General features: G+C 44.6%; 2 long non-coding RNA genes across 2 annotated transcripts; one reads left to right on the top strand and one right to left on the bottom strand.

Annotated features, from left to right (window-relative positions):
* Positions 1 to 13,416: 13,416 nt before the first annotated feature.
* On the top strand, positions 13,417 to 14,396 carry LOC124677359. The gene is made up of 2 exons (XR_006994035.1): positions 13,417 to 13,592; positions 14,331 to 14,396. It is a non-coding gene; the product is annotated as an uncharacterized LOC124677359 (long non-coding RNA).
* Positions 13,418 to 15,870, bottom strand: LOC124677360. The gene is made up of 3 exons (XR_006994036.1): positions 15,810 to 15,870; positions 15,297 to 15,707; positions 13,418 to 13,573 (listed from the first exon to the last, which is right to left on the bottom strand). It is a non-coding gene; the product is annotated as an uncharacterized LOC124677360 (long non-coding RNA).
* Between the last annotated feature and the right edge of the window lie 204 nt (positions 15,871 to 16,074).

Genomic DNA, 16,074 nt, shown 5'->3' with positions numbered 1-16,074 from the left:
TTTGACAACACCTCGTCTCGAGCTTCGTCGAGTGCATCAACATCATCTTCCAGTGCCTTTCTCGAGGTTTCTTCATCAAATTCTGCCACTCTCGGGGAATTGTGTTCTATCTCTATCGGGAGCACTGCCTCAGCTCCATGAACCAGAAAGAATGGAGTTTCTTGTGTCGCTGTATTGGGTGTCGTCCGTATACTCCATAGCACGCTAGGCAACTCCTCTGGCCAGGTGTGTTGAGCTTTTTCCAATGGTGTTAGCAGACGCTTCTTGATGCCATTGCAGATGATGTCATTTGCTTTCTCGACTTGACCATTGGTCTGCGGGTGCGCCACTGAGGCAAATTGTAGTTTGATACCTACCTTTGCGCAATATGCCTTGAATTCCTTGGAGGTGAAGTTGCTGCCATTGTCTGTGACGATGCTATGAGGAACCCCAAATCGAAAAACAATACTTTTGATGAAACTGACCGCCGATGCTGCGTCTGGCGAGTTTATCGGCTTTGCCTCAATCCACTTAGTAAACTTGTCGACAGCTACGAGCATATACTCGTATCCTCCTGGCCACGCCTTATGCAATTTTCCCACCATATCAAGACCCCATTGAGCGAAAGGCCATGACAATGGTATTGGCATCAACTCTGCTGCCGGAGAATGAGGTTTTGCGGCTAACCTTTGGCACGCATCTCAGGTACGCACTATGTCCTTTGCATCTTCGATTGCTGTTAGCCAGTAGAATCCTGCTCTGAAAACCTTGGCTGCTATGGCTCGACTGCTTGCGTGGTGTCCACACACTCCCTCGTGCACATCCTTTAAGAGTACTCGTCCTTCTTCGGGTGTAACGCATCGCTGCAATACTCCCGAGATACTCTGTTTATACAGCTCGCTCTTAACCACAGTAAACGCCTTGGACTGTCGAATAACTCGCCTTGCTTCTACTGGATCTTCGGGTATTTCTTTCCTTAAGATATATGCGATGTAAACCTGTATCCAAGGAACTTGCACCACCATCACCTCATGTGATTCCTCTTCATCTCCTGATGCACTTGCTTCTGATATTGCTGGAGCTCCCGAGCCTTTCTCGACCTTTTTTTTTTCTTTGTCTGTTTTTTTGCCTTAGTCGACCTTTCACTTATTTCCTCCCAAAATACGCCGGGTGGTATTGCTAAGCATTGCGATCTGATGTTTGCCAGAACGTCGGCTTCATCGTTGCCGAGTCTGCTGATATGATTCACTTCACACCCGTCAAAGAGCTTCTCGAGTTCATTGTATACCTCCTTGTATGCTATCATACTGTCGTTGACTGCGTCGCATTGGTTCATCACCTGCTGAGCCACCAATTGGGAGTCGCCAAATATTTTTAGTCGGGTTGCACCACAGGCTTTTGCCATCTTCATCCCATGTATCAGTGCTTCATATTCTGCCTCGCTGTTAGATGCGTTGGGGAACGTCATCCGCAGTACATATTTCATCTTATCTCCTTGAGGCGATACTAATATCACACCGGCTCCAGCTCCTTCTAACCTTTTGGACCAGTCAAAGTTCATAGTCCAGGTTCTCGACAAATCTGGGGGTACCGTGTTTTGCAGCTCCATCCACTCTGCGACGAAGTCTGGTAAGATCTGCGACTTTATTGCTTTTCTTTTCTCATACGTGATGTCCCGAGGGGAAAGCTCTATTCCCAAAGGGAGACACGACCCGTAGCTTCCGGGTTGTTTAATATATTGGACAAAGGCGCCTCGTTGACCACTATTATCGGATGTGCCAAGAAATAGTGCCGCGGTTTTCTTGCGGTTGTGAATACTCCATATGCTAATAAGGCGATAAAACTTCCCTGATGAAGTATACCGTCCGCTGGACTCCATGGAGTTTTCCTTCTTCTTCTCGCTCAACCACAAGTACTGTACTGACCACCTGAGGCGTGGCCGCGATATATAACATAAGAGGTTCCTTTTCCTTGGACGCCACCAATATTGGTGGTGTCGAGATTGTGCGCTTGAGATCCTCAAAGGCTCTGTCTGCTTCTTCGTTCCACTCAAATTTTTCTCCCTGCTATTTGATATCCCACAAGTATAGGGGATCGCAACAGTCTTCGAGGGAAGTAAAACCCAAATTTATTGATTCGACACAAGGGGAGACAAAGAATACTTATAAGCCTTAACAACTGAGTTGTCAATTCAGCTGCACCTGGAAAAGCACTAGTAACGGGGGTGATGTGAAAGTAGCGATAATATGAGAGCAATAGTAACAGATAACACGGCAGCGATACTTGATATACGTAGGCGATGGCACCGGAAAATAGTTGATACTACTTCTAATGGCATATAGGACCGAGTGAGTATTTGATGATGAAAGATGGACCGGGGTTCCCGGCTATCTACACTAGTGGTAACTCTCCAATAACAAGTGTTGGGTGAACAAATTACGGTTGGGCAATTGATAGGATTGAAATAGCATTAAGACAGAACATCCAGTCTATTAATTATACGTAGGCATGTTTTCCATATATAGTCATACGTGCTCGCAATGAGAAACTTGCATAACATCTTTTGTCCTACCAGCCGGTGGCAGCCGGGCCTCAAGGGAATCTACTTGTAATTAAGGTACTCCTTTTAATAGAGCACCGGAGCAAAGCATTAACACTTGGTGAAAACATGTGATCCTCATATCTAAGCCATCCCCTCCAGTTATCCCAGTTGCTGTCACTCTGGGGCCTTGGGTTCCAGACATAGACATGTGCAACCAACTTGTAGATACAATCTAAGCAATAATTATAGAGCTCAAATCTAAGATCATGCCACTCGTGCACTAGTGACATGCATTAAACACAACAAGATTGCAGCAACAATAACTTCACAAACTTATATAGATAGACCGATCATAATGTAACAATTCATCGGATCCCAACAAACACAACACCGATTACATCAGATGGATCTCAATCATGTAAGGCAGCTCATGAGATCATTGTATTGAAGTACATGGGAGAGAGAATACCAACTAGCTACTGCTAGAACCCGTAGTCCATGGGGGAACTACTCACGGAGCATGATGGAGGCGGTGGCGTCGAAGGAGAAGGCTTCCGAGGGTCAATCCCCGTCCCGGCAGGGTGCCGAAACAGGAACTTCTGACCCCCGAAACTAGGTTTCGCGATGGCGGCGGCGCTCCTGGAGTCTTTTTGGAATATGATCTGTTGATGTAGGGTTTTCGCGTCGCGAGGGAATATATAGGCGAAAGGGCGGCGCGAGGGGGTGCCCGGGGGGCCCACCCCATATGGCGGCGCGCCCCCCCTCCTTGGCCGCGCCCCCTATGGTCTGGAGCCGTGGGCCTCCCCCTGGCTTGCCCTTCTGGCTCCGTGTGTCCCTCGGAGAAATAGGAGGTTTTGCTTTTGTTTCGTCGAATTCCGAGAATATTGCCCGAACAGCTTTTCTGGAACCAAAAATAGCAGAAAACAGGAACTGGCACCTCGGCATCTTATTAATAGGTTAGTCCCGGAAAATGCATAAAAACATTATAAAGTGTGAGCAAAACATGTAGGTATTGTCATAAAACTAGCATGGAACATCAGAAATTATAGATACGTTGGAGACATATCACTGTTTGATCAAGGCATAGAACGGCAACGCCTTTTCTCCCAGCCTGGCGACAAATCTGCTCAAAGCTGCGACTCGCCCAGTTAGCTGTTGTATTTCCTTTAACTTTGTTGGCTTCCGCATCGTCACGATGGCTTGAATTTTCTCCGGGTTAGCCTCGATTCCTCTTGCTGACACCAGAAACCCGAGAAGTTCTCCCGCAGGAACGCCGAAAGAGCATTTCATTGGGTTCAGCTTGAGACAGAATTTATCAAGATTGTCGAAAGTTTCCTTGAGATCGTCAATCAAGGTTGACCCCTGATTTGTTGTTATGACGATGTCGTCGATGTATACTTGAACGTTCTTGCCAATCTGTATGGAAAGGCACTTCTGCATCATCCGCTGATATGTTGCTCCCGCGTTTTTCAACCCGAAAGGCATTGTTCTATAACAGAACACGCCATAGGGTGTTATGAAAGCTGTTTTGACCTCATCTTCTTCTTTTAATCGGATCTGGTTGTAACCAGAGTATGCGTCCAGGAAGGAAAAACGTTCACAACCTGCCGTGGAGTCGATAATTTGATCGATCCTTGGGAGGGGGAAGTGATCCTTTGGACAATGTTTATTGAGACACGTGAAGTCGACGCACATGCGAAGGACCTCTGTGTTTTTCTTCGGGACCAACACTGGGTTAGCTACCCACGTGGCCTCTGTGTGTAACTCCTTTATAAATCCAGCTTCTCTGAGTCAATTAATCTCCGACAGCATAGCTTTGCGATTTGGTTCCGAAAAACGCCGCAAAGGTTGTTTTATTGGTCTAGCCAATGGATCCAAGTTTAAAGGGTGCTCAGCAAGTTACCTGGGTACTCCTGGCATGTCTGCTGGACACCATGCGAAGATTTCCCAGCGCTCACGGAGGAACTCGACGAGCGCGCTTTCCTATGCGAGATCCATATTTGTTGTGATAGCTGTCGTCTTCTTGGGATCTGTCGGATGGATCTGCACTTCTTTTGAGTTTTTAGTTGTGTCAAAGGTTTGCTCCTTTAGCGGCCTCCCTCCATCAGGCAACACGTCATAATCATTTGTTAGCCTGGACGTCATATACTCTGCTTGCATCCCGAAGGTTTCTGACAGTCGATGAAAATCCTTGTCGCACTTATCCGCTAGCGCGAAACTGCCTTTTACTGTGATTGGGCCTTTCGGTCCAGGGAGTCTCCACAACAGGTATGTGTAATATGGTACCGCCATAAACCTAGCATACACGGGTCATCCCAGTAGAGCATGGTACTGTGATGGAAAATCCACGACTTCAAACTCCAGCCTTTCTATCCTGTAATTCTCTCGGGTTCCAAACTGAACATCGAGATTGATCTTTCCCAGTGGATAACTTGGCTTGTCTGGTGTGATACCATGGAAACGCGTGTCGGTTGGTTTTAAGTTTGCCAAGGACATATTCATCTTCCTCAATGTATCTGCATACATGAGGTTTAAACTGCTGCCTCCATCTATGAATACTCGTGAAACGTCGAATCCTGCGATCACTGCTGGTAAGATCAAAGCTGATTGCCCTGGTCGAGGGACTTGCTGCGGGTGGTCCGCTATGGTGAAACCAATGTCCTGTCCCGACCAATTCAGGTACTCGATTTTTGGTGGAGGCATCTTTTCTGCCATGAAGACTTGTCGTGAAATTACTTTTTGAGCTCTGTTGGATGGCCTGGCCTTCTGAATCATCGAGACCGCACCATTAGTGTCGATATAAGGATGCGTGTGTGGAGCTGCCGCCAATTGCAACTGGTGTCGATTTTCGTCCGTGATTGCGGGAGGAGGTGGAAGATGTATCTCACTCCTTGGCCCCTGGGGGTTTCTGTTTGCTGCCTGTGCATTGGCATGCCTCGAGTACCTATTCAGCGCCTGGAAAGTTCGGCCATCCTTCTGCAAATGCACCGACTGCCTCTTCCCGTTGCTGTCGAGAAAGAAGTGCATTTGGCATGGTCCGTTCATCATATCTTCGGGAAATATATACGACCTTTGGAACCTTGGTCCGTTATTTTGCCTGATGGGACGTGGACTATCTCTGTAATCGTTACGCTGTTCACCACTCTTTTGATAATCATCTCGATTATTATGTCCTCTATTTCCTTGGAAGCCAGCCGATATTTGGCCGGGACCGTCATAGTCGGAGAATTGGCGAGAAAATTGCCGTATATTTTGAATATTTCGATTACGATCGTCCTCAGGCGACCTATGCCGCTTGTTGTGAACATCATCTTCTCCATCTGCCAAATGATTCGCTATTTCCATCAATGCCGCTATTGTTTTTGGATTAGTCCTTCCCACCAGCGACAAACGCATCTATCGCTCTTTCATCAGATATGTTTTCTGCTGAGTTTTTGATAATGTTCCACCTCTGAATGTACGTCCTCATCGACTCATCATACTTTTGTCTACAGGCCCTTAGCTGCTCTATTGACGCAGGTTTCTTGCATGTAGATAAGAAATTTTTCACGAACATGTCCTCGAAAGTTTCCCAACTATCGATGGATCCAGGTGGTAACTTTTTTATCCATGATCGCGCTGCTCCAGTTAGGTGCACTTGGATGCTCTGCATGGTAGTTGCTTTGGTTCCTCCCGTCAATTTCACTGTTTCTAGATAATCGACTAGCCAATCCTCTGGAGCTTGCAGGCCATCAAACTTCTTGTAGTTGTCGGGTAACTTGAAACCAGATGGAACTCACGTTTTGCGAACTCTTCGAGTGAAACAGGGGAGCCCGCACATCTCCCCCTCGTCGACTTCTGGTGACTGCCGACGTTCTCTCCTTTCTTGCCACGCCCTATCAACTCGCGCCTGTGTCGATGTATCTCTTGCCGCGCTTGTTCTTGGCGGGTCCTGTACTACCACTGTGGGTCGTGGACTATTTTGCCTTGGAGCACCTTCGGGAGGTGTACCTGTGTTTGTGAATGCTGTTCCCATGACTCCAACTCCTGCTATAGCCATGTTGTACAATGCTTCCCTCGGATCTCCGAGAGGTGGTCTATTTGCCAGTATGAAGGCCTGAGTCGCCATATATCCAGCTTCCGGTGTTTTGGGAATAATGTTTCCCCTTGTATCTATTGACATAAAGGAAATATCGAGATTTTGGATCAGATTGTCCCTCTCGCCTTCAGGCACGTTCTGCAGCCTAGACCTTGCTCTATTACGGGCTGCTCTATGATTAGATTCCGAAGTTCCTGAGTGTCGGCTAAACTCTGCCCTTCTTCGGCTTGACGCAGAAGCTGCGGCTCTCCTCCTATCAAGCTCAGCTGTTTGCTTTTCGAGTTCTCGTCCAGCACGGGCGAGTTTATATTGGTATGCTTGCAATTCTTTGGCCGTGGCAGTTGTAATCATCGGCTCTGTACCGTCCATGGCTTTTGCAGCTCTGTCCCAAGCCGCTTGTGGAAGTTGCACCATTTGTCGCTCCGCAGGCCCGACGTACTTAGTGCCCAAACCTCGCGTAAGATCAGCGGGATTGACATATGGATTTCCCACATCATCGAAAGCCTCTGATGTCTCCTCCTGTGGGCGACTTGGTTCTCCAATTGCATAGACTTGATGATATTTTAAAGCTTGACTTTCTTTGGGGTTGGTGACACCGTCGTGTAGATCGGTGAAGACCTCCCGAACAGAAGTAGATTTGTCGATGAAGTCGAAGCTGTCGACGCTGTCTGAGTCGCTGCTTATATTGGAGTCCGCAGACGACCCAACGAACATGCTGCCAAAGATCTTGGCGAGCGTTCCGCTTGTCACAGACTTGGCGAAGCGTGGAGACAAGATTTCCTCGGCGCCAATCTCGAATGATGACGACGATTCCGAAGTATCGGAATTGGCCGCCGCCGATCCCGACGAAATCGGAACCTCGAGACGATGCGATCCCTCTTTTCCGACGCGGAAGTGGAACCTCCCGAACGTCATCTTCATAGGCTCCTCCAGATACACATATGCATCCACACGGGAGGGCGGGTGAGGAACAAAATCGACTAGATCAGTTTCGATCTGTAACCTCTGTCCATCGCGTTGCTTGCTACCGAAGATGTCGATGATGTTGAGCGTGCCATCGAGATCAGCTCCTTGTCGCCTTCAATCCCCACAGACGGCGCCAATTGACAAGGTATCGACTTGTCAATGCCTACAGATTGTAGACTAGGGTTTTCAGGAAAGTAAAGGGCAAGTAGATCTCGAAGGTTCAGCCGGAAATGTACTCGACTGCTAAGAAATTAGGGTTGTGTTGACAATGAAATCGATCCTCTCTTTGTCCCTCGACTCCCCCTTATATAGGAGGCGGAGCCGAGGGTTTCGTGATGTACAAGTTACAAAGTCCGGGAGACTCTTTGAGTTCGTCCCGTAATAGTTACAAGTCAGTATTCCTAATACAACTCTATCTTTCCCTAAATATCTCATAACTGGGCTTCCAGACTTTATAAACTTCGGGTCGTGGGCCTTCAGTAAACCCCGGGTACTATCTTCGGCAGGCCCATTGGGATGCCTATGTCACCGAGGCGGGTATAACTACATAAATCAATGAAGGACACAGAACACAATGTGACACCACCTCTCCCGACCTACTACCACCATCTACACGTGTCACAATTGCATGCAAATATTTTTATCAGTGCAAGAAAGTCGTCGATGAGAACGAGGTGGGTGTCAAAAATAATAATCAAAGAAGGAAATTTATTCAAATCACCTATAAAAGGAGGGTGCTGAGTCTCAGTACTCAAAAGTGCACTGCAAGTGAAATACATGTAGGGTAGCCAAAGTTCGAAGGTGCACATCTTGGAGAACATTTCCCTATGAGAGTCAAGGCCAAGGTGATATCCTTTTCTAGCAACACATGACGCAAGTGAAATACATGTAGGGTAGCCAAAGTTCGAAGGTGCACATCTTGGAGAACATTTCCCTATGAGAGTCAAGGCCAAGGTGATATCCTTTTCTAGCAACACATGACTTCTACGCATGTGCAAATTAGGAAATTAGGAGAGCATTGCTAATATTAGATATGGGAACTTACAAACATAATAGGCATCCAAATAAGATATCAGAAGGTATATTATTTTAGGTTTATCCTTATCTTGTTAAACATAATTTTCTTGTATAACTTCTCAATATCAGAAACAGAGCACATGCAACCAACTGTTTGCAAAGTAGTTTTTTTCAATCACGCGTGCGTGGGTGTGTGCGTGCGCGCATGCGGATTTTGTGTTTTTGCTATAGGAATGGGCTTTTGAAAGGGTCATGTCAAATAATGGACTGAGTAGGTGTACCACACTAAAAACTCTTACCATGTCCTTGAAAATTCTTCTTAAAACATAGAGAAGGGTATGAATCTTCTCTTTCTTTATAGATGACCCCATTTTACTGGTCTCACAGCGAGCCACGTCACCGGATGAAAAGTTTTCACCTATCTATTCACCAGACTCCTCCGTGAAAAGACAACGCTTTTCGTCTTCCCTGCTGCTCTCCACCGCCCCTTGACATGAACAACGATACGCATCATATTCTCTCTTCTCCACGATCTCCAGGACAGCGGACTCTTCTCATCTTCCCTAGGATTCCCACGAGAAATAACTGCATAGGAACTGATGGAGGAAGTTCAACCAAAATTTATGTTGTCTTACATCACGCATGTCTCTTCTCCTTCCCTGTATATTATTCTCCTCTTCATATATACGAGCGTATTCAATCCACATAGGATGAATGCCTTCCTAATCTCAGTCCACACAACCAGAGTAATTATTCTTCTTCCTCACCATGCACCAGCCGTTGCCTCGCCATCACGGCCATGTTTTCACCAGGTGATCTTCAGATCTTCCATACCCTACCTGCCCATTAGCATTGACAACGGAGGCTGGAGAAATTGAGAGGATTTTTGACTTACAAGCTAGGCGGATTCCCCTCTCCCTTCTATTTCAGCTTATTTTTATTACATCTCTGCAGATTTAGAATTATATTCTTCCTTATTGAGTTCTTGAGCTGGGCTCCAAAACTGCAGAGCCAGATAGACTACATGAACTACAGCAAGTATTATCTTCCCATATTTATTTTGGTTTCTCGATGAATATGTCCCTTACAGATTGTGTGGTCACTCATCAGTGCCTAAGAATGAAGATTCAGGTCCTCCCTTGCAGTGTTTTCTGACGAACTGATGGCTAAGAAACAAATATACTCCAGTTCGGATTTTCTCAACATCAGGTAAATGACTGTTTTGTACGCTACTCAGAAGTTTTACATTTCAGGCAGCCATTGTTTACTAATTGAAATATTATACACAATTCTGCAGATGCTATTACTAGCGCCACCTAACCTGTAGTTCCAGTGGGTCAGTTACAACTTAAATCTTCGTTGCATCACTCATGGCTACAGTTTTTCACTGGTACAATATTTGGCATGGCAGCAGGTTACTTCATAGCACATGCTGATTTCTGTAGTGAGAATGTAAATACGGATGACCCTTTTTTGTTTCTTGAAATTTGAGTAGTCTTTTCCCTAAGATTGCAGTCTGTTTTTTCCATAGTCCTTACGGTTGTATTATATCTTCTCATTCCAATAAGAACTTATATCAACACGAACTAAACACATTAATGTTGATTCTTGCAGCAGGTACTATTACAATATTAATGTTATGGTATCAGATCTACATCTACTTATGCTGGATAAACAGATGATGGCAATGGTCCTTCTATAGCAACAAAGCGTTCATGTGTGCCAGTTCGATTTTGTTATGTGACCATGCGGTAAACCATATGCTCAGGGAATTGTTTTTAATTAAAATTACCAAGTAGCATTCATCCCTTAATGTATTTATGAAATCACTGGAGAATTATTTTGCCCTGCAGATTTGTTTCATAAGACAAAGTTTTTTTTAAGTGTTTGGATCACAACTCAAAGATAGTAGAGATGGTAAACACTATACAACGTAGCCCGATGGGAGTCTATTTGTCGGACCTCTCCCTGGACGTTGATCTATTTTCCGATCTGATGGCTACTTTCCTTTTCTACACGCGTTAATTTTTCAGGATATTTGCTGACTGAAATTTCCTAAGCAGTTATTGCCTGCAGTTACTACTCGCATCCCGTAAACCCCTCCTAATTGATGCGCCTCCAATCCATCCGACCCTCCCATCCTCGTTGAGCTGCCCCCCGTCGGCCCCCGCTCTCCTCCTCCCGCCGATCCAGGTCGACCATCGGCGACCACGACTGGCTTTTCTCGCACGTCGGCGGCCAGGGAGCGGCTGTGCCGGCATCATTGACTAGCGGCCGATCCAGGCGCCTCAATCTGGCCCAAGATCAGCGGCAAAGGCTGCTTCCACCTCGACCGCGGCTGGCATTTCTATGTTTTCAGGTACTGCTTGAACCATGCTTCGTGTGTGAAGGATTGTGCACCGTGATGATGAAGTTTATTCATATTTTTCTATAATTGGCGGGGACCATTGTTTTATTATACATTTCAATTTTGTGTGCTTCTACATAGATTACAATATGCTTCGTACACATAGATTGATGTTTCTATATTATCATGCTTCCCAATTTTCTGTCTGATCCATATACCTACATGTTGTCATATATTTGAGTCACAATTGTTCGTAAATCTCTATGGTGCAATAGATTCATGCTAGTAGATATGTTCTGGGAAGAAAATTGAAGGAATCAATATACTTTGAAAACTATATTAGCAATGTTCATGTTTGGGAACTATTTTACTTGCTTCCGTTTATTGCTTGATTATGCTATGTCAGATTTATGTTCATGCTTCGTGTTTACAATTGTTAACTGAGTTTGCTGAATCATGCAACTAGTGTGGAATAATGGAATTATTGCCATATGATTTTTTACATGATTTGTATGGTATTAGATCACTGTTTTGATGCAGGTGTTCATTCCAAACTAGTAAGATGCTACCAATAGGATCGGGACTCCGATCTACCAATAGATTCCAGCAAGTCGTCAATAAATTTTATCTCGAGGAAAGCAACGGTAGAGGAAAGGGAGCTCGCGGCTACATCATGTAGTTCATGGGCTATGGCCTTGTAAATTGATGTTTCCAGATTCCAAATGAAATGAATTTCTAGTGTTTGTAACACATTTTTTGTTAAAATATTTGATGCATCCAGGAAACATATCATCTTGTTGAATGAAGCAAACATGTGATATGAAAGTACGAAGCATTGTATTTTGACGACTTGAAGGAAGCAAATATTTAGTTTGTCTGAAATATGTAAAGTGAATGTATGAAGCGCTAAATAATTCTCCAAGTATAGGAATGAAGCTTAGTCACACAAAAAAAACAAAGGTTATAGGTTTCACAATACCTATCCGCTTCCTATGCAACTAATCAAACTTTTATTAACACACTATCATGCTTCATAGGCATATCAATGAAGCTTCTGGCACACTAATCAAGTGCTTCCAATATTACTATATTATGTTTGAACCGTACAAATTTCATGTTGGTACATCCCAATGTTATGTGAAATATATGTATCATGTCACACACGGCACAAATTTTTGTATACTACATCCAAGAAAATCCATTCACCATGGAAGCAATACAATTGAAGCAAAATTCAGATGCAAAAAAGGAAAATCAAACAACACTCGAAATAAAAAAATTTGCTTTCAACAGAAGAAAATCTGTATGCCTGAAATTTTGCTAAAATTGTTAGTTTCTTTTGAAACAGGATTTGTTTTCCTAAAAAATCCCAAGGTACTAAATTGGGGAGCAGTTAGCTGTGTATCCCACTGATTAGTAATTCTGTTAAGGAAGGTTGACGCTAGTATATATTTCGGAAGCAATTATTAGGAAGCATGCAATCACACCCTTGTTTCACGGAAGGAGTGCACGACCCTGCTGAAAATCCAACGCCCGATGTGCTTTGAATCGTACGGCAAAACACAGGTCCGATGGGAAGCTAGAATCGGGATCCGATCCCTAGCGGTTGCCATGTATCAAATCTGACCCCTTCTGCTTCAACCATAGCGTTTTGGATAACTGTAGATGGTAATTCACGCCAATCATTCATTGACACGTACGGCAGTTTTCCTGTAGATGGCGCTATGTGCTACTGCAGCTAGGATTTACCTTCCTTTATTTTCGTATGGAAAACCCATGCTAACCGGCTCTTTCCGGTATAATACAATAGCGGTTCCGGTTACCCCTCTCTCTATCTACGAACCCCACGATCTCTTTTATCCCCACGATCTCCGGTCTTCCGGTTCCAATTGGTTTCTAGCGTGGGACGGTCAAAGCGGTGTGGAGGGGCCTACCATCGAGCGAGAAAAGAGAAATTGGCTGTTCTCCTCCTTCCCACATCTTCACTGGGCTCTTCGCCTGACCTCCTCTCGGCGGCTGGAGCTCAACCAATCCTTATCCCTGCGACTCCTCTGTCCTCTCAAGCTGGCCCCAATCCTATCTCAGTCGACTCCTCCCATCCAAGAGAAAATTTAATCTCTGTCATCCACGTTTCCTCCGGGTTTCGTGCCCTCCTCCTCTCCCTTCCTGGCCGCCCCGACACCATAAGGGATGTGCGGCGCCTGCCGCGGCAGGCTGCGGCGACTATGGCCCAGATCGGTGTGCCAGTGATCGGTGTGGAGGGTATACCCCCGTGGTGGAGGTGCTGCCGGCTCCACTTTGGGATGCGGAGCCGGAGTCCTACGCAGAGCAGCGACGCGACGACGTACGGCGAGCTGTTCCCTCGCGTCGGCCATGCCTTCCTCCTCCCGTATGCGGAGCCGGAGTCCGGCGGCGAGCGACGGCTCGACGACCGCGAGCACTTACCTCATGGCGACCATACCTCCTTCTCATTGGTCTTCATGTGTCCGCAGGGTGCCAGTGAGTTCCTCCAGTTCTGGGTCCATCCAGCGAGGTCACTCGCGCGGAGCGTGCAGATCCGCCGCCATCCTCCTGTGTGGTGGATGTGCTCGATGGCCAGGTCAAGAGGCATGGTACGGTTCCTGATGCCCATCGGTAGTGAGAACTGCAAAAGGTAGTAGCAGGTAAGCTATCTTCGCATATATGTTTAGGTGCTAACCTATACTTTGCATATATGTTTAGTACTAACCATGGTGCACATATACTATTTATTTTTCTTGAATTTGAGTGATAATACAATGATTTAGGTGGTAACCTGTGGAATTTTCTTATGCTTTATTGGTGACTCAATCAAAGGGTTTCATTATTGTCCATTCTTGCATTAATTGCTACTACAATCTAGCCTATAGAGATGGGCATGGAGGGATTAGAGGGCACCCTGATATTGATCGCCACAGTTGCCCCATAATCACTATATTCAAAGGTCAAGATGGTTGTTTACTTTGGGTGGAGGAACGGACAGCCAACTCATTTTATTTGTTCTTCAGGTAACTGTGAATGCTCAATGAAAAAAAGAACTTCTGAATGTTCAATGCAATTATGTATGGAAGAGGGGTCAATAATTTAAGTATTGTTTTGTTCAGTTCAGTATCGATGCCAGCTTTCATTATTTCCCAAAAGATGGTGTTGTAATGTGTCAACTACCTAACAAGCTAAAAAAAAGTTTCTAGAAAGTATCTCTTCTTTCTTAATTTCCCCTATCCATCGCTGCGTTTGGAAAAATGTTTAATATTCAGATTATTCATATGTGCATCTAAATTGTTTTCACAGTTTCTATGTTTGCTTGCTATTTGCAATGCGTCAAGTTTTTGGTAGCAAGGTGGAATCAAATCCCACTAATCCACGTTTTTGTTTTTATGTAGATTCAAAGTAGTGTGCTTCAGCAGGTACCTACCGTGCTTATAAGTTGTTTCGAAAATCATTCCAGGTAAAACTAATGCTTCAGTGATGTCAATATCTAACATTTCCATTATCGGGAGGTAAAAGGGAAATGCTAAAAAAAATCTGAATAAGACATTCGATTTAATGTTGTGTAGTTGTTTATTTTCTTAGATTTTAGTCTATCCAAATTAGTCTTTCAATTACCTTTTCCCATACATGTTTACAAGTCTAGAATTTTCAGCAGTAAATCCTAAACCTATATATTTTTATGTACCAGTCTCCTCATCTATTGCGATATTGTTTATGATCCATGTGTTTCTTACTGAAATTATATGCATGTATATTTCTTGCATTTTGTTGCCACCATTGTTGATTCATGGATGTTAATAAGTGTTCTTCAACATTGGAAATCTACAAATGAATATAAACTACAGTATAAGAAATGCATTCACCAAAAGTGAAGCCCATGAGAATGTGGGAACGGACTCATATGTTTTGAGGAACGAGGAATCATGGAGAGAAAAGCATAATTTTGTCATGAGGTAATTATACTCATTGCCTTTTTAACGCTTTATTAGCTCTGGGCAGATTTGTCAAAGCATGAATCTACTTTAGCTCCTATATATGCTCCCAGAACCTGCACCCCTATGTCTTAGATCTTTCATCAGTGATATTTCCTTTCTCGATGATATATCCTCTTTCTGTCGCTTTTATTTTTGGTGAATCCATGGATCTTGAAGCACTACTATGGGCGGTTGCAAAAATCCATGTAGTTGGATGTCATATCATGAAACATGCTAAATATTCCTGATCTATATCTAATTTTGTTTCGATAAACTAATTGATTTTGAGTAGATTAACGCTTCCATTGTTTTGATAAACTAATTGATTTTGAGTAGATTAACGCTTCCATTTCTGACTTGCTTGTGTAAGGAAAGATAACGTACCAGTCGGTGTCGGCTCCATCCACATCTACTCGATTTTTTCTTCTATCTGCCAGAAGAGCTTGCTGGCGGTATTAGCAATGCAAGCTCCATAAATTCTCAGTTACTAAGTCTCTGTCGCTGCTGTTTTCTGCCATTTTGTTCGGGCACGGCTCCGGGTTCTCTCATCTTATCCCCGCTCTTCCTCCGACGCGGATACGGCGAGAGAACCCTCCTCCACATCCGATGCTGCTCAAACAGAAGGAACAACAGAGCCAGGGCCAGGGGATGAGCAGAAAGGGAATAGCAGCACAGACAGAGGTGCTCCGATTTATTTTCTCCTTACAGCTCCAGCATGCAAGATCTGCAATTGCTCCTTGATTCCACTCCTCTGCAGCGTTTCCGACCTCTCTTTGCTTCTTGCTATTTTAATCTCTAGAGTATTCAGAATAGCAAGCATCAGTAATATTGCAGGAAAGTAAGAATAGGAGAAGACGAAGCCGACGATATAATGAAAGAAAAACTTAGCCTCCTTACCGACAAAAGCGTATGGGCTAACTTCGCTGTAGCATCCCCTGGTGACCCGATATCACTGCAAATGGGTCGACTGTTAGGCTGTGATTTCGACTGTTGTAGAATGTGCAATGTTAGGTTAGCTGTGGTGGACATGATCTGAATTCAAGACTGTCTGTTGGTCTATGCATATGAACGAAACCTAAGGATAGACAAGGCCAATAGGTGGTGGGATAAGAAAACGCATACAAACACGAGGGGGTTTGCATCTGCACAAGACTTTGCCGGT

The sequence above is a fragment of the Lolium rigidum genome, chromosome 7 (genome assembly GCF_022539505.1).
Source record: "Lolium rigidum isolate FL_2022 chromosome 7, APGP_CSIRO_Lrig_0.1, whole genome shotgun sequence".
In the NCBI taxonomy this organism is placed as follows: domain Eukaryota; kingdom Viridiplantae; phylum Streptophyta; class Magnoliopsida; order Poales; family Poaceae; genus Lolium; species Lolium rigidum.
This window is presented reverse-complemented; position numbering and strand designations above follow the sequence as displayed.